This window comes from Harpia harpyja, chromosome 1 (genome assembly GCF_026419915.1).
Source record: "Harpia harpyja isolate bHarHar1 chromosome 1, bHarHar1 primary haplotype, whole genome shotgun sequence".
Lineage (NCBI taxonomy): Eukaryota > Metazoa > Chordata > Aves > Accipitriformes > Accipitridae > Harpia > Harpia harpyja.
Window position 1 is genome coordinate 57,845,225 of NC_068940.1, and position 19,245 is coordinate 57,864,469.

Here is a 19,245-nt window from a genome sequence, read left to right on the forward strand (position 1 = left end):
GTGCTGCCCACAGGAGCACTGCCAGCTCCCACGTGGGTGGGTTTGAGGTGGAGGAGGCATGGGGTGCCATCGCTTCTGCCCCATGGCCAGCAGGCACAGAGGGCCATAGCAGAAAACATCCCTTGGGCTGAGATACAGTTTAAAACAGGCACACGCGCACAGTACCTTGTGCTGTGGAAAACACAGTGGTAGAAGCACAGCTAATGGAAATTTGAAGAGGTAGGGCAAGCATAAAGCAAGTCAGTTGCAGTAACTCATCCACATAAAGAACACTACAGTCAGATTTGCTTCATCATTCAGGTACAACTTGAGAAATGATCAAGTTGTCTTGAGCATGTTTAATATTCCAACACCTCGAAGAAAAGGAATTGCTATGTTTCTTTCTCTAAAAATTGAAACTCTCCAGTTTAAGACTACTCTAATCACTAAACCAGACAAGGTTTCCCCTCTCCCTTCTTCCTGGTGAGGCTAGTTCCTCCTGCCACCTAGCCTAGTTGGTTTTGACTCGAATCAATTACTTTCTGCTGATTCACATGAACTCCTAAAGTGCAAGAAGGGAGCATGTAGCGTAAGGTATAAGAGTGAGCTGGATTGCTTCTTTTACAGACAGTTTTTGATAAACTGAAGTATTGAAACAAAAAAAAATGAGCCTTCCCCCTTAGGCCAGCCTCACAGGCTGGAGTAATAGCAGGCTGCGACAGCAAGATGGCCCTATTCCACTGCCCAGCTGTACATCGTGCTGTACCTCTTGTATCAGGTTTAGGCATCAGCTGGCTTTTTGAAAGTTGGTTTTCACGGCTTTCTGGACATGGCATACACTGTAGCTGCACAGTCCAGCAGACGGGAGGGAGAAGGTGCATGAGCACCCCTTCCAGTAGCAGCTCACAGCTGCACTTAAATACGGTGTTAAACTGCACCTACTCTTTGTTTTGAGTCTAAGCTTTGACTCAAATTTGAGCAGTAAACTGGTGATTCATAGCCCATATTAAGGGTTCTAAAACTTGACTAGGGGTGTGGTAGAGAAAGATGCGTGCATGTTGACAGATAACAAAATACTGCCTTTCTGGCAGCTTAGTGCCTAGAGATCCTTCTTAGTTAAGACTTGACAAGAATTGCTGCCCTTGCTGTCTCAACATAATAATTTAAGGTGCTGAAATATCCAAAATCATCCAAATTCCATTAAACACAAAGTGCAAAGAAAAGTTATCTTAAACAAGCAATGTAGCAATTTTACAGTTGTTGAATTTATTCCCCTGAGGAAGAAAGGGTTATCATGAAGAGGGGTTGAAGAGGTTAGTCAAACTTAATGTGTCATTTTTTTTGTTAGATGAGCTTTAATTTAGACTACTGTAAATTGAATGAAAAAACAAGGAGAATGGAGATAAGGAGCTTTTAGGATTAAAAGAAAAAAAATAAACCCCAACCCCTTCATTACTATCTTACAGCTTTTTCTAAGTACTACTTTGCTGTTGCAGTTCTGAAATTAATGAAGTGTGCATGGATTATTGCTGCACGTATTTTACTTCAAAGCTGTTTATTCCCCAGAAGTCAAAGGCTTTACATGTTTGTTAATATAGTAGTTTCCAGGCCACTTTTCTAATACAAACTTCTGGGTTTTGACTCAATGCCAGAGGAGCAAAAAGGAGCAAAATAACATCCTTACCTTTGCAGCTGTGACCACAACATAAAATCGAGCAGGAGGAAGAGCTGAAGCTGGGGGTTGTTTTCACTACACTGAAGGCACCTTAAGTGTTGGAGCTCACACAAAGAGACAGGCCTACACGTGCCCCCCCTAACAATGTGGCTGTTAGGGCACTTGACCTTTTTTTTTTATACCTGCCACAGTTTAGCCAGCACAGGTGAACTCAACTTACCTGTTAAAAACCATAGCTCCATGCAAGTACTGCTGTTGCACAGCAGTTTCTTTTATTTGCCGTACTACCTTACCTAGTCTGCAGCACAGCCCTTAGAGCAGCTCTGAGGATGGTTTGGTAGCAGCCCAGCTTGTGGTTGTTCTGAGAATTAGGAGGGTGCTCTAGGTACAGATCTGAAGGCCACATCAGCTCTAGCCTACTTCTGTGCAGACACCTCACTGCTTATCCAACTCCCAACTGTACAAGTGCTACAGAAACAAAAGTCAACAAATGTGCATGCACGCTTGATCTTGAAATGCTTGCATATTCAAGTGAGGGGGAGGGGAGAGGGGAAAAAAGGGACTTAGCTGGATTTTTCTATTTGTCTATAATGCTGTTAGTGACTCAGTCTACAGTTTTGAGCTGTGATTTTGCATAACTAAGGAGGTTGCAGAAAAAGGCTGTATTGTTTCTCAGTTTCTGGAAGTAAGCAGCAGTTACATGACTATAAAGCTAGTGTAGGAGCTAACCTCTTGAAGATGCAGTCTTACTTTTTTCTACTCAGCATATCATAATAGAAACTATTTGAGAGTGTACTTCTGAAAAGTTACCTCATACGCAAGACGACTTGAAATTTCACTAACACGGTTCCAGTTGTCAGTTCAACATTGCTTCTTAGTCTTTTCCTTGTTGTGAGCAACTTGGAAAGCATCACCAGCTACTTATACTGACATTTGCTTTTAAATGTGTTTCAGGGATGCTTTCCGGTATTGGAGTGTCTTTAGTTAAGTGATAGAATACTTTCATCTGGTGGGGTAGTGGTGGTGGGTTTTTTTAACAACTGCACATTAGTAGTAACAGTTGTGTTTAAACCCCCCCCCCCCCCGCCCCCATTCTTCCCCCAGGGCAGAGTAATTTGCTTTTCTTGGTATTTACATATTTTCATTAAGTGATTGGACAGCATTCCACCAGCTAAAACGCATAGTCCCTATTTCCGGAGCTGTCTCAGAGTACTCTGCATATCCTCAGTACACAGCAGATAATTTGGAGGGTTTTGCCCTGCCTTTCTCACCCCTCCCTCCACCAAATAAAAAAGTAATTCCTGCTATTAATTTGATTACTACACTAAACATAGTAAGGCCAATTATCCGTTACCTAAAAATGGATTCTGCCATCATGTTATTAGACCTCTTATAGATCAAACTGGAGGCACATGAACAGGGAATGTTTTCCTTTTTCATATCTGTAGCTGTATCTGCTTTGAAGAATGTCTTTGTAAGCTTCTCCCATTAACTAACAAAGAGATAGAAATCTTCCACATCCCTGTGTGCCTTCTCCAGCTGCGGATTAGCTTCATTAATGGCAGCAGTAATCTTCCAGTCTGTCTGGCAGGTGTTGATCTGTGCTCTAGCACAAGTGTAGATTTTCACTTTGATGATGTTAAATGAGTTAGAGCCAAGAGTGTGCTTTTGAAGCAGATTGTCTCCACGTACTGCACCTTGACTTGAAGTTTTCAGATGGACCACGAGAGGCTGCACCACAGGAGAATGCCTAACACCCTTCACAGCTCATAGGTGGGAAAGTCCATGAGACCAGGCAAGAGCTAGTCTAAACAAACCACACACACAAAACCCATATAGTGGGAACACAGCCCTCAGCATCAGGTATTTTGATTTACAGACCTGTACTTACTTCTGATGTAGATATAGCCAGCAGTAATTATAAGTGAGATCAGTCTAGCATTAAAATAATTAGAAATTGATGTATTGAACTCCCCCAGAAGGAAGACCCATAAGGACCGGGAATATCCATAGGGAAGTTTCATCCAACAGAAGTCTAACACAGTCCCAGATACCTCAGACCAGTGCTTTCCTGTCTTTAGCACCCTACAGGAGTCTCTGCAACTGGTTGTATAGTGTTGATGAACACCACAAATTGAAGGTGTAAACACATGGTGGTACACTGAGATTGGGACTGCTTGAAAAGACATGCTCATCTGAACAACATTCATTTTAATGTAACATGAAAAATCATTCACCTGAAGCTGGGATATGTATGTAGGGTACTTAGAAGGTAGGAGAAAATAAGAAGATACTCAGAATACAGACACATTTGTAGATACAGGGTGACTAGACTGCCTAACAGGAGTTGACTTTGGCAGGTTGTAGGTAGAAGGAACACAAGTCTTGCCAGAGACACAAATTAACAGTAAAGCAGGGATTTGTGTCCTGTTCATGGCATAAGAGAACCATGAAAGTAGTGTTAACATTAAAACCAGGCACAGAAACTTAAGTTAGAAGATTAGGGAGCTGCAAGAATCTACCCTGGAAAGCATGCTAGGTAAGAGTGATTAGGCTTGATTAGATGCATCTGGAGGCAATTCAGATGCTTTCCATATAGGCGTGGTTTTTTATAAATTGCTGCTGGGCTGCTCTTCAGCTTGCTGGGGAAAAAAGCATAAACCAGTAGGAGGTGGCCAGAGCTAGTCAGGTAGAAGGTCAAGGACAATGTAGATGGACATACAGTGAGGAGAAAAAGCCATGAAATACTTTATTTAACAGCATTGCATTTTTTCTGAAGTCTTAAAATGAGGAACAGTATTGTCTTAAAAAGCCCTTCAGGTCCTGTCAGCTCAATGCAGACATCACTAAGTAAAGGTCTTTGACATACATACAGCCTCGCATACTCTGATGTCCTGTATCATTTTCTTCTGGCCTCCACAAAATTAGACCTCTCCAAAACACACAGTAAGCATCTTTTCAGTAGTTTTCCCTGAAAGCAGCCTTGCTAAGCAGTAGACAGAATGATTTTTCCTCTATGCTGCCTGTCCACCATTATCTCCAGCTATAATAAAAGCGGACTCTAAAGAAACATTTGCCATGTTTGACAGGACTGGTTTTCCAGTAAGTATGTTATTAATGAGTATTCAGAGGAAGGAGACACAGCCTATCTGTCTAAACAAGTGACACGGCACTGTTTTCATATGACTTCAAAGTATCAGGCATTTAACTTTTAGTCAATAAAAGCTTTAGGCTTGAATTTTTGCCTTGGCCCCTTAGCATCACCTCTCCTTGGGATCTAGAGAGATGCAACATGATGTAGGTCATACACAAACCCATTCTGACTACTGAGTTTAGATGGAAGAACGATGTTGCTTATTCCACTAGGACTGGAAAGCAACTGTCAGCACTTAGAGCTACAGCATGAGCTGCAAGAAGTTTATGAAAATCCTTTGTTAAGTAGAAAGCAGAGAACTGCATGTGAGTTATTAGAGCTGCAGCTATCTAAGCTTAATCCTGGCATCCAGGAACATTTCCTTGGGTTTTACTGGATATGTATGTTTGTGGACACAGCTGTACAAGCACTGAGAGAGAAAGCTAAAAGCCTACATGCTTCAGAGCCTGCCATATGGTTAGAAAGATACAGCATACTAGCACAAGGGAAGGGAAGGGGAGGGAAAGTTGTTATGTGTAACTTTTATCATTACATTTGGTCTAGGCAATTGCATAGACACAAAGCTGCTTTAGGAGTGCTGGTTTGCTGTAGTACATTTCTACACGTAGCATAGTTGCAAAGCCTACCTTAAGAGATGGTGTACAATAAGATTGTAAGAGTACATTAGGAGATACTCAGTGGAAGCCATCACACACCACTTGAAAAAGGGAAGTAATAGGTTACCAGGAGCCTCATATACACCAAATAACAGGCTTCAATCCTTTTCCTTTTAAAAAATTAAAAATAAATCAAAACTTGTATCCTAGCACATTTTCACTTAGTTTCCTACCTAAAGTAGCTGTAGACTCCTGCTGTAAAATTACTCCTCTTAATACAAGAAGCTCCTAGGTACCTTCTCTCAAATTTTGATGCCTGTCACCTGCTACTCTTTATAGCCTTTCTCCTTCGAGCCTCCAAGGTGCAAAGCTTCCAGTTGAAAAACGTGCTCTTTAACTCTGCCTTACGCAGAAGTGGTAAGGAGCATGCTTCTCCCCATCTTTATCCTGCTAGGTATGGAGGACTAATTCTGAAAAAATAAGTTGCCTGAATTTCTGTTCCTTTTTTTTTTTCCAGTCAGGAATTAATTACAAATTCCATAGGCTTCTGAGTAGATGACTTGAACTCCAGGGGTGTATATGAGTTACAACCACTGTTAAACACAGGGTGTTTTCTTCCCATCTTTATTACAAAATCTACAGTGATCTCCACACTGCTTCCATTTAATTGGAGTTTTGCCACCAACTTAAATAGGTAGCTCAGGTCCAAGTTCATTAACAGAATGGAAAGATTTACTCCAAATGTGGGATGTAGTAGAAGGATGATTAGAAGCTGAGCAGTTGCTTTTACATGGTGAGCATGCCCTAGCTTGATGAGGTTATTTCCTGAACCTAAACTGTAAACAAGCAACTGTGCAAAGTTGCAAACCTGCGTATGGGATGCTGGATGCGTCTCTTGGAAATTATGACAAAAGCTAACAATCTTCACCTCCCTGAAGTTGGTGAAACATTTTCCATGTACTTGACTGGAGCCAGGATTTTGCTGTAGGCGCTTACTCTCTGACTTTGCAGGAGTTAATGCACACTGCACAGTAGATTCCTCTGAAAACTGTTTTAGCTCCTCTCCTCCCCAGTTCTCCCTTTTCCTTTAGGATAACTGAGTTTTAAAATGCTTTCCTAAACCTCTTCATCTCCATTCCCCTTTTTAAATGAAACTGAATAGATATCCTTCCAGCATTCTGCTTGAGCAACATCTTTGGCATCACTTTTACACTGTATTAGTCATGATGCACACTAGTGTGACGTCTTCCATCAGAATTTCAAAGCACTGAACAAATATTAATTAAGTATTGCATCTCTGTGAGGTATGTAAGCAATTTTTTAAGCCAACGCCACGTAAAGGAGAGAGGAGGGTGGATTCTCACATTAGTGCATAGCCTCTTACTCATTTACAGTTATTTTCTTCACGAGCGTCTAGACCTGAAGTAAGTTCCTCATGCAGCTTTTGTAATAGCCACAGTAACAGGAACACTTGTGAAGCTGAACTGCAAGACACCTCTCATATTTCCATTATGTGAAAGCATGTCCTCTCAAATTCGTTGTAAAATGGAGTTATGGTAAATCAAGTCAGTAGAGAAGACAGGTTAAGAAGTTGCGACTTGAGCTCCAGCCTTGCCTTCAGTTCATCAGAACAGGCGTTCCTAAACTTGTCCTATGTTTGCTTTTCTACAGGTAGCGAATGACTTTCTGGATGTTGCAGGCTTCCTTTTCCCAGACACATTTACTCTTTCTGCCTGGAAATCACATTTAGGCAGATTTTGAGGACTTCATAAATTTGTCTGGGCTTTCCGGATGTCTGGTAGCTGTAGGGAGCGGACACTTCTGAACTAGCTGCTGCATGTCTGGAAACTCTGGACATTAGCACTGTGAGCATGCACTGCAGTTACAGAACATGAAGCAGCCTAGCAGGAGCAGCTCTGTGTGTGCTGTGCTGTCCAGCCATGCATAGTAAGTGCAAAACTCTTCAGAAACAGCAGACTTGATGTAGACATATTGTGCAGCTACTAAGACTGTGCAGTCAGGCCCATGCTTTCATGGGGGAACTACGCAGTTATTTGCATATAGATTATACATCCCCTGGCTCCTGGGTGTGCTGCAGCTGCTGCATATGCACATACTTTTTTCTACCCATGAAATCCTCTGCAGACATATGGGATTCCTACCCCTCTAGTTTGCATCCTTATATCCACACTCCTCCAAAGCAACAATGATCAGGACCCATACTTGTTCCACTTCTCCCTTCAATTCCCCTTTCCTTTCTAAAGACAAGTCCTTGCACTAAGACAGTGTTTCCATGAGACACCCTGACACAATTTCACAGTTTGCAGCTGCCGGGAGAGAGAGGCGGCAGTCCCCAGTCCTTTGCCCTCCCAGCAGTCCTTGCTCTTGGTCATCCTGCTGCTTACCTTGCGCTGGTTCTGGCATGTGTCGGATCCCTCCATTAGCCACTTTGACCTATTAGCCTGGAAGAAAAATGGCAGAAAGTTGGATAGCTTTCTCTGGAATAGCGAGGTAAATCAGCTTGACTAAATGACAGATATAAGGTAAAGGATCAGAGGAGTATCCAATCTGCTGCAGGTGCAGCCAGGAGGCTGGGAGAGATTGAGAGACTTGACCTTGCACTTTTGCAAAAGTGGCTTGTTAGATCAGCTTAGCTGCCTGTGAAGTGGTAGTTTGATTTCTTTCTTTAACAGAACAGAGGCCCTACTTTGCCTCTTTTTCTCTCCCCCTTGTCATTTATAGCTATGCCATTCAGTCTGGGGAAATTTGGGTGGATTCACAGCTTTTGTCACACCACCACATAAGAATCATATTTTTGGAAGGGTTATCAAGGGTTTTTTTATGTTAGGGTCTTACAGGCAATTGCACATAACTTTCTTTAATATGCTTCTGTGGCCTCAAACCAGTTGGGTTATTTGTTTTTCCCCAGCTATTCATATGTTGGAGGCTAAAAGCATTGCTATCATCATGTTCAGAAGTATGCTATGCTCTTTAAATGTGCTTATTCTGATTCTAAGGTATCCTCAAAAAAAGCTTTGAATCCCTTGTCTTGCTCCCTTGAACTAGTTTTGGAATTGTACCTAAAGCTAAATACAGCTCCTGTATTGTGTGGAAACCGCTTTGAAATTAAACAGAAATTTGAGAAGCTTCTGTTGGCTGCCTCAGAGAGTGTCAAGCACATGATATATTCCCCGCTCCCCCCCCCCCCCCGGAAAATTAATACATAAAAAAAATAAAAATCAGTTTTTTCCCTACTGCATAATATCCAGCTAGATTTGAGCTGGAAGAGCAGAAAATCAAAACGCGCTGAAATTCTGATTATTCCTTCAGTATTGTTTGAGAAATGATGGAAGACTTCAGCGCATTAATAAAGCAATTTAGACATCCATCTGCCACAGTGGTGGAGCGCAGAAGATCAAAAGAACGTTCTCATCTGCTTGACACACACACCCAGTGTTCATTCATTAATGGCATACTTTTAGCACAGGTTATAACTGTACACATCGTACAACAAAGCAGTGCCATAAAGTCCCCTGTCCGTAGGGAACAGAGGGAGCAGAAAAAAAAGTCTGGTTGATTAAAGCATTCTCAGCAGCTGAGAACATCACTAACTGATGTGGTTTGCTGTGAACTTTGAAAGGGTGGGAAGAATAACTGTGCGCCACCGTCTTCGTTTGATTGTATTGTTCAGAATGAATCCCCCACTGATAAAATAATTCCTGATAAAAGGTGTTCTAGCTTTCAGAAGTTGTGCACTCAAAGCACACACAGTGGGTGTGTGTTGAAGTATCAGTGCTCTGTAAAATATGTACAAATCAGTGGTTTGGGGCTGCCCATCTGTTTTGGTGACAGAAAGTGAAGGTCCAAATATATGTATTTTAAACTAAATATGACCCATTTCAGGTTCTGAAGAAGAAAGAGGGTTCATTCTTTCCTGACAGAGGAAAGAGACAAAACCCATTGTGTTTGTCTTGATACACATTCCATAGGGGTCTCTCTCTAAAAACCTAAACTTCAGCTGGAAAGCAGAAAGCATTTGCTTATTGTTTTTGCATTTTTAGAAAAATAAATTTTCTCACCTCCAGTTTAGGAAAATCCCGGTTGTAATGAGGCTAACTGAGCAGATTCCAGATCAAATTTGTTCCTGGCATGGTGGTGTTGACTTAGTGGCAGTGCACCAGAAAAGAATCTGGCCCTTTCTCTCTGTGAAAGCGAAAGTGACTTAGCCAGTTGTTTCAGAAGCATGCAGAGTAATATGCCTTTGGATTGTACACAGCTAATCCTCTTTATACTTTGCTGACTGTAACCTGCTTAGTCTTATGTGAAATGTATTCACTGTCTTTTCGTGAGCCTGATCCAAAGCCTGTTGAAGTCAGTGGAAAAAGTCCAGATTTTTTTCAGTAGTTTTGGAGCCGACTCTATATGAACAGCTGGTCTAGCACTGAGTCTTCTAGTTGAAAGACAAGGAAAATAAGCAGCACCAAACCGCATTGGACTCAGCACTGTATTAAAGATATAAATGAAAGTAATGTGAAACTTGTAAAACCAGACTGGACAAAACACTCTGAAACATGCTGCAGGGAGCAGTCTAGTGCTAGCAGGGGAATAACCTATTTAATGATTTCTTTTCCATAGCTTTTACTTTTCCACATATTCTGTAATGTAACAGTACTTTTTTTCCTTAGGCAAATAGCTGCCAGACAGCAGCACTGGAATGAGAACATATGTACTGTTTGCTTTTATCTTACATTACAAAATAAGTATGAATACCTTGTGTTATTCCAAGTATAAAATTACAGGTGTCAAATCATTTGGTGCTTTAAGTACTCTGCCAGAAAAGTAATCCAGTAAAAATAGCTATGTCTTGTCAAAGCTGAGCAGTTAGTATTGTTATTACAGTTCCTTACTTGCATGGCTCCAGCAGTGTAACATGGCATAAAACAAGTGTAAGAGACCAGCAAGAAACTTGCCGGGAATTGCCCAGAGCATAGAAAGACAGGATGATGGAAACCAGATAAACCTAAGGGCCCAAAGTGAGAATCTGCCTGGTCTGCTTTACAGTTGGTTTGAACTTTAAAAATGCTGTTAAACAAAAGCTGTTTAACATCTTAGGGGGTGATTCTTATCCAGAGATCCCAAAGAATTAAAGCAAAGGGTGATTTTGTCCTTGGTTCTGGGTAAGTATGTGGTCGACCCTCTGTCCTAAGGACCGTACCGTTTAAAAAGTAGAATAATATTTTGCTGGAAAGGTGAAAGATTTTTTTCATCTCCATGTTACAGGTGAGAGTGCAAAACAGAGATTAAGATGGCTTGGCTGGGTTAGATGGCTGCATTGCCGGTGGCAGAGAGTCCCTAGGTGCTGTCAAGTGCTTTACAAGCAAGGCCATCCTTACCGAGCTGAATAAGCCTTGAGGAAGCAGCTTGCTGTGGACCTGAACTAAGGCAGGAAGTACAAGAACACAACATAGCAGAGCACAACATGGGGTTTTGGTACATGAATTTCTCCTCAACAGAGCATGAAAAGCCACACACACTTTGTGGGGCTGTGGAAATTAAGTTAATACTTTTATTGTCCATTCCACAAAAGCTGGGTCTGAAGAAAATCTATTTAGTATATTATCTCCCTAAAGGGTGCAGAAGACACTGCATTTAATACTTTTTCTAGGCCTCCAGAGCTGCAGTGAAACCTGGGCAGAGACAGCCTAGTTTGCTAAATTGGGGACACACTGCTTCTGTCAGTATAGATGTTAAGAAGCTTATTAAAGGACATAGCAGCTGACAAGTGAATCTTTAATCCCTGACAAATCCCTTAAGTTTATGACCAGTGTAAAGCAGTTCATATAAAAAAGAAACTTTTAGTCATCAATTCATGTGTGTTTCCAGATGAGATGTGTTTACTTGCATGGTGATAATCAGAACACATCTTACTCGTCATTTTCAGGATGAATTTTGGCTGCCTTAAAAAACACTCCCCAAAACCAGCTCTACTTCTTGAAAACTACGGGAGTCATATTCATTGTCCACAGTGGTATTTTAAGTAAGTGGCACGTAGGGTGTGGTGGGCTACATAGCATGCCGCTGAACAGCAGGCCAAATCCTGATGCTGACAGGCTGCAGTTGTGTTAAAAGGTCAGAAACGACAAAGGCATGCAGTGCACCAAAGCTTGCCTGTCCTGACGGAGATATGAGAAGGGGGTTAACAGTCACACATGTCGATTTACAGAAAAACTTTTAATTTGGTTGCTCTTTTTTTCTTTGCAAACCACACGATCACACCGAATGTAAATATCTCGTGCTGCAATGAGTAAGTCCATTTTATATTCCTTTTTCATATAAGTTTCGTTCCTGTTAATCTGTGAAAAGACTCTGTACCAAAAAACAGAACCCGCTATGAAGGATAAATTGGTTTTTTTTCAATTTCTGAGAAAAAGAACACTGCAGTAGGTCTCTCAGTCAGTAGATCAAAGGATGCATCTAGTGTACGTCCGTATGCTGTAACGTGAGCTATTTGTTCAATAGTTAGCTCTAGTTAACTAACATGACTATTCATTCTAAAATAAGCACTCTGGCAGTGTTTGCTCCCAGGCAAATACTTGTTCTGCTACAGTTCTTTCTCAGCTCAGCTGCCTCTGATCCCCTTTGCAAGTGCCGAAGTTGTTAGCCTTTGTAGTCATGAGACTTAATTACCACTCATTTTGTTCACTTTTCTGCATGGCCAAAAGCTTTTATGTCCTTTACATAGTTCGGGAGTGGAAAGACTAGCCTGCGTTAAGGGACTGTTTCTTATGCGATATATGATTAATAGTTGCCAAGAAGTGGTCTGCCACATGCATACTGGCAGGTTGGTGGCTGTGCAGCTGCACTGCTAATTACATAGCTGGGCTGGTTGAGCACCGTGCATCTGATGGTGGAGATAGGCTCCAGGGCCCAGCAGGAGATCGAGGTTAGGTGAACTGTGCCACCTGGGAAGTGGTGGCTAGATGTGGCATCTGGGGACAGATGGGATGGATCTGCTGGGGATGGAGGCTGGACATGTGGAGAGTACAGCTACTAGCTGTGATATGGGGCAGTGAGTAAGAAGCGGAGGAAGAAGTTAATAGCAGGCTAAAGCAATTCATGTAGCAACCAGCTGTGCCTAGCATGGCCCTTTGGTATTGGGCTGGACGCCCTTAGCTTTGGGAGTGGTTGTGGTAGTAGGAGAGAAGCATATATTATTGTTTAGCTTTCATATCAGTCCAAGAAAACTAGGTTTATCTCCCAGCCCAGAAGCGTTGTCCCCACCAAAGCGGATATTCAAACACAGTGCTCTTTAGAGGTTGTGGCCTGCAGTAGCAGGAAGCTCAGCGGAGACCACGTACTTTCAGCATCTCTAATCTGGAGTTTTTTACTTAAATTATACTTTTCCTTTTCAGCTAAATAAATGGTAGCAAAAAGCCTTTCACTGTGTGCTAAGATATTCTCTAGTGCTCTTGTTTCCAAGGGTGACTTTACTGGGGGCAGCGATGCAGTCTCAGAACAGTGTTCTTATGTGTCCCAGTTACAGATTTTCTTCCCATGCTGCTGACAGCTTGATTTGTGAAAGAAAAAAGGACAAAATAGCAAAACAAAACTCAACCCACAGCCCATGCAAGACAGAAAAACACAGACTTGCTGTGCTGCAGAGGAAGTGTCAAACACAAACATTTCAAAGGAGGAAAGCTTCTAGTCTACATGTACATGATAAAAATCCTTTTACAAGAATAAGTCACATAACTGTAACTGTTTTTAAGCTTTAAAAGTTTCCTGTTTAATACCTGTGGGATAAGTCTGTGCGGCTAGCTGGAGGCCAATTTTAACCTTGGACCATTGAAATCTATTGACCTGTGGTTTGGTACAGAGCTGGCCATTGTTTTTTTTCCTGCTTTGAAATAAGGGATATCTGGGAAACCTCTAGCACTGCCCCTGCCCCCCCCCCCCCCCAAAAATCACATGACTGACTCTGCACTAGACCTGTTTTACTTAGCTGCCTAGTTTTGCAAAGTAGCCATATAGTGAAAATGTTGCTTAATCAAGCAGATGTCAGACTTAGAAACTCACCATGATGCTTTTATACTGAATCTGGTAGATACTAAGAGGACATTAAGTGCATGTGTAATTCCACAGCTGTTTCATTCTGGTTTGAGACTAAGCAGCAGCTGCGGAAAGAGAAGGCTGAACTGGGGTGTTCTGCTGTTGAACAAACAATTTTATTTCTAAAGCTAAGTCTCATGGTAATGCATTGCAGGGCTCATGATTCATAAAGCCGGTCTAATGTTGAAGGGAGCTGTGTCTTGATTTGCAGCTTAGAAAAACAGGAGTTTGCTAATAAATGTGTTCTTCAGAATTACAGCCCAGCACATTCTTAAAAGTAGAGTTCATGGCTTTGTCTTGAACAGTAGCCTCCTATGATTACTGCATACTGTGCTTTTATGATAGGTGAGCCAGCTTCCTCCTGGCCACTTAGTTATGTCACCATTAAGTGGAGAAAAAGAATTGGGATGACCCAGTCTAAAAGGGGTAAAGCAAAGAGCAGAACACTGCCATTGATGAAAAAAACTTGCTTTAAGCACATTCTCTAGTTAGTCTGAGTCATCGGTCCTCAAATACGTTTATTCTCTTCTTCCTCCTCTGTCTTTCCCTAGGTTGTATTACAAAGCAGTGGTTTGAGTGGAAGCTGGGGAGCACTACAGGGGGCTCCTGAGAGCAGGCAGGGATGGGGACTGAGCCAAGGCACTGAGAAAGCCCAGGTTGCAAGAGCTGCTTGAGTCAAGTGTTGCCTCTTAAGGAGGGCTCTGGAAGGACATACCCAACCATGGGTAAGCCATGCATTAGTTCAGCAACTCCCTTGGTGCCTGTTCCATTTACTGCCTGTTCTACCTCCCGTCCCTGGAGTTGCCCCTGTTGCTTCTCTCTGATGCAGGCTTTGGTCTTAGGGAGTCCCAGGCTGTATGTTCCTCTCCCTGTCATCTCCCTGTCCTCAGTGCTGGGATTTTCTGTTTCAAATCCAGAATCTTGAGAGGAAAAAAGTATTCCCTGGTTATGAAATGGAATGAGTCAAACATACCCTTAAATCACCGCGTGTGTTTCTGGCAAGAGAATCTGAGACCTGCAGGGACAGATCAGAGCTAGGTGTGGCGAATAGTGGGCATCTACAGTAACCAAACTGAATATGCTACCCAAATGGTTATATTTTAAAACTAAGTAGTACAGGTGAGCAGATGTATTTTGGTAGGGATTAAGAAAGACACAGAGGACTTGATTTTCCAGAAATACTAAACTAGGAAGTGTTGCTTAGTTGTTCATGGTGCACAATTTTTCCTTAAGTCAGCCAAATACACAGTTTTGAGGATGTACTTCTCGTATGTGCTGAGCTCAGGAATCTGCCTTCACCAGTTTAATTCCCTTATCAGAACATATCAGAAATGTTTTCATCTCTTAGCATATGTGTATATGCATGTGTGTTCGTATATGTATCTATGTGTGTGTATCCCATTATTAACAGTGAGCATTAACTGTAGGCATCAGGGATGAAATGGACTGTAAAATTCCGTGCCATCTGCCCAAACAGCAGACTGGCTTCAAAAAGAATACTCAGATTATTATGAAAGCTAGACTGGGTGATGATGATGAAGTCTCTGTGTGAGGGAAAAAACTCATTTATCAACTGGCAAACTTTTTTGAAAATCACAATTTTTTGCTATCTGGTATGCTGTCTTTCAAATGCACGATTCCAGTTTTCTGCTTCATTAGAACAGCACATAGACTGAGCAAAGCAAAGTTAATGGTATGACAAAATATTTTGGTATGTTGTCCTAATTCAAGAGAGGATTTCTCACCCCTCCATGGAAGAAAGCTTCTTGTCAGCATGGGCTGAGACTGCAATGAGCCCAGTTTCAGTGGCAGCAGCTGTGTCACTGGTTTTGCTCTTCCATGAGAATGGCGGGATGACAGCAGCACCAGGGGCAGCAGTAGGGTGGCAAATTTGTAGATGAAAGAATACAAATTTGATTACAGTATTGGTTATGCTGTTAGTCAAGTTCGGCCGATTGCATTTATGTTGAACAACACCTAGAGCCTGCTGGAGCCAGTGGGAGTTTTGCCATCAGCTTCCCTGGGGGGTAAGATTTTGCTCATTGTTTAAATTAGCTGTATCTTCATGGGAGCATATGGGAGCAAATGCAAAGGTTTTGAATTGAAGGAGCCAGTAAGCAGCTTTATGCATTTACTTTGTTACACAGGTAAAAGCTGAGACAGCAAAACCCATCTGCTAGACCTTCAACGCATTTCTGTAAATAGAGTCAGAGCATTCTTTTCTATTTTATTTATGGCTCTGGATGCCTGAATGAATGCATCTGGAGCTCAGATGCCTTATGCCCTTATTGTAAGTTAGTTAACTTGAAAAACTGCACATGCTCTCAGATCTTTGCTGTGGAAATGCCAGGCTCTGTAGTTGAGGTGCTTTTGTGTGTGCGTATGTTTTTTACGTGAAAAGGCTGTTGAACTTTATGCATAAACACTGTTCTCTGTCTCTTTTTTTTCCTCCCTCTTTTGTTACAGACTGTGGACTAGCATTGAATATTCAGGGAAAGCTCCCCAGAGAGATTAGGGACATGGACAGATTTTAAACAGGGCCTTAATGCATGGACATGAAAGGACAAACGTTCTAGTGGGAATACTAATGCAAATACCCTGCTTTGGGGTCAAAATGCATTAAACAGCTGCTTGCATGCTAAAGATGCTTTTAAAATCAATACAGACCGGAAATTATAAAATTTATAAATAGAGAGCTTGCTAGTTCCTCAGTGTAGTAACCAAAGAGACTAAAAGTACTTCACTGACCCCCATTGTTATAGAGCATACAACACTGTCAAGTACCAGTGCTAGAAAGCAGTGCAACTATGAATCCCTTTCTGAAAGGCTCAGAATCCCAGATCCTGCTGAAACTTACTTCAGACAGGAGCTGTCTGTGTCCTTCCCAGAGCACTATGGGAACTGAGACTTAATAGCAGTAGGAATTAGATGCTTTGACATAAACTGCTGCTATCATCAGTTACTCTGATTACACTGTTGTGGAAGATAGCCTATTGCTATTTTTAATAAATCTACATTAAAAGAAATCCAGTGAAGCCATTGCACAAACAAGCAGTAACAGTACATATATTTGGGCCAGCTATGCGGCAATTAAACTCAAGTGTAGTCCAACTGTAAAAATTGACAACCTAGATGGGTCAGCATCAGAAACTGGGTTGTGTAATAGTTACGCGGCAATATCAAAGCTGCAGTGCGGCTTTAATCACCACACGGTTCGTATTTATCATTAAGCTATGTGTGCATTAAAGGAAGGCTTGACAGATTCAAAATAAATGTAATGAAAAAAATTTCAAGTACCTTATGTTTCTGAAATAGATATATTGCCCTACCATTGCTGTACGTTTGCCTTATGGATCCTTCAGCTTGACTCCACGTCACTGCTGTGCCCCAGTCCCTGGAATGGAAACAAGTATCATTTGCAGTATAGAAGTGCAGCAGGGTCTGTTTAATACTTAAATAATTTAAATTCCCATTGTGGACCACATTTCATTACCTGTGCACTTCATATGACCCATTGCCTCTATTGCCACTGTCCCATGTTACAATAATCCCTAAAAAAGCTACCACTAAATTGAGGCCCTTTGTTTTAGGCTGCATGTTTGCAGCTGCTGCAGGCATTTGACAGCTTCAAACTCCACGTTTCGTAGGCTCTGTCTTAGTTTGGGGCAAAAGAACAAGTCTTCAGTGGGGAGCCCTGCAGCACTGTGCTCTGCATCCTGCAACTTTTCATTGCTGCCTGCCTTCTGCATCATCCCCGTAGCATTTCCTTTTGGCTCCTTTTTTGTACCAATTCAGACATTTCTTTCTAACCTCACAGCTTTTCCTGGTCTGCTGCTCCCTGTTGTGCCCTTCAAACCATTCTGGGGAGATAACCGCCTCTGCACTAAAAGCTGTTCCCAAGCTTATTCTGCGGGCTGGTTTTGGGGCTGTGTTGAGTGTATGCATCCTGTTTGCCGCTTGGAAGACAGTGGTCAGGTCCCTCTCTGCAGCTGTAAGACACAGGTAGAATTGCAGCTGCTGTCTGCGGGAGATGTAATTTTGGATTCTTTCAGGATGAGGTCTCTCTAACCTTAGCCTTGCTCTCAGCAATGCCTGTGGTGTAACCACGCTCAACAGTTTGTGGTTTGGATGTTAAAGAGCGCAATGCCCTTTGAGAACACAATTGCCGTTGACATAAATGGCAAGACTTCAAGATGTCTGCATTCACACATGGCCATTAAAGCTAATTGGACAGCAAGACCAGTCAGACCCCTCTCCGCAGGCTAGTCCTTGCTGAAATTAATACTCTGTGAGCCCTGGAGACGGTGCCACTAGGGTTAACCAGGGTGCCTTTGCATGCCTCTGCTCTTCCTCCCTGGCCTAAAATGCACAGATGTCTCTTAAGACAAGTGCCACTCTCATCTCTATTTCTCCCATGCCTGGCTGTTTCTCAGAGATGCTGGGAGAAGAGGAAATGCCAAAAGGAGGGAGCACTTTTCTGAGCTTGCAGTACGTACTCTTCCACAGAAGGCAGGATGCGCCGTGCAGCCGTCTTGGGTCGTGCTGCTGCTGCCCTGCTGGGGCTGCTCCCCCCGGAGGTATGTGCTACATGGTTATGGATTAAAAAGGGGGACGGGGACGACAAAAAGCAGGTCTGGGGAGTGAAATGAAGACACTTTCTTCAGTGTTGCCTCCGTCCCAAGGGGAAGGCGACTAACGCTTGCGCATGTGTCCAGAAGGTGGCACCGGCAGCCCGAGCCTGCCGGCAGCTCTCCGGCCCTGCCCGGCCCCAGCCAGGCGGGCACCGCCGCCCCGCATGGAAACAGCCCCGCTAATCCGGGCTCTCAGCCTCTTTAAGGGCTCTCAGCCCTGTAAACCTGCAACCAAGCCTGTGCTCTCCTTGCCTGGCTCCAGGCCTCTGAGCCCACGGGTGACCGGCATGGGGATGACCAATAGTCATAGGTGTGACTGGGATTTTGCAACTTGAATAAGTGACTGAGCCTCAGGAGAAGCAAAAGTTTTAAGCAGCGGGATCTTTACCTCCTCATTACAAAATCAGTTTTGCTGTTGAGGTGGGGAAAAGCTGGTATGAAGACACCATTCAGGGTTTTTTTTTTTAAAGATGTCTTGCAGCAGCTGCTAGTGCTGTGTGGGCACTGCCGCTCTGTTTAGTAGATAGGCGTGTATCGGTGCGAGCAGTTGAGTTATCATCACATGTGCTGGCAAGCATTTCTTAGGTGACACAATTCTAAATACTAAAAGAAGAGACAGTGCTTTATCTTCTCTGTTTTGGGGGAATCTCTGTGGCTGTGAAAGGTGGACCTGGAGCAGGGTTTTGGCACTGTAATCTGAGGCTTTGAGCCAAAGTGCAGGGCAGGGAGACACCTTGGTGCTGCAGAGCCCTCAGCTCAGCGCCCCTAGGCAGTGAAACCATTTCACTGCAAAGGGGAGTGGATAAAATTTTCAAGCATGCTTGAGGAGCCAGACGAGTTAGGCTTTTCTGCAAGAGCAATTCCGGCTTTTACATTTCCTTTCTTGAGATGGAAGATAGCTTTCTTAATTTAGGCAATGGTTTTCCACCCTCAAAAACCACAGGGATCCATGCTGGGTTTTGGGGATATCCTGCTCTCCATGTTGGCCAGTCTATCCCCGTTTTCCCTTACTAGCATTATTGCTCTTGGTTACCAAAACAAACCTTTTTTCCCCTTTTCCTCACCCCATCTCACCTCTGCAGGAGCCAAAAACTGGCTCCT

General features: G+C 42.8%; 2 protein-coding genes across 4 annotated transcripts in view; one reads left to right on the plus strand and one right to left on the minus strand.

Annotated features, from left to right (window-relative positions):
• The window catches only part of BLVRA (biliverdin reductase A), a 43,685-nt gene extending 35,842 nt beyond the window's left edge, over window positions 1-7,843 (minus strand). The window contains exon 1 of the mRNA XM_052795581.1: window positions 7,810-7,843. The gene's annotated coding sequence lies outside the window, so the exon portion shown is untranslated. The remainder of the gene's footprint in view (window positions 1-7,809) is intronic.
• The window catches only part of LOC128145476 (cytochrome c oxidase assembly factor 1 homolog), a 53,027-nt gene that overhangs the window by 755 nt on the left and 33,027 nt on the right, over window positions 1-19,245 (plus strand). The gene's annotated exons all lie outside the window — the stretch shown is intronic.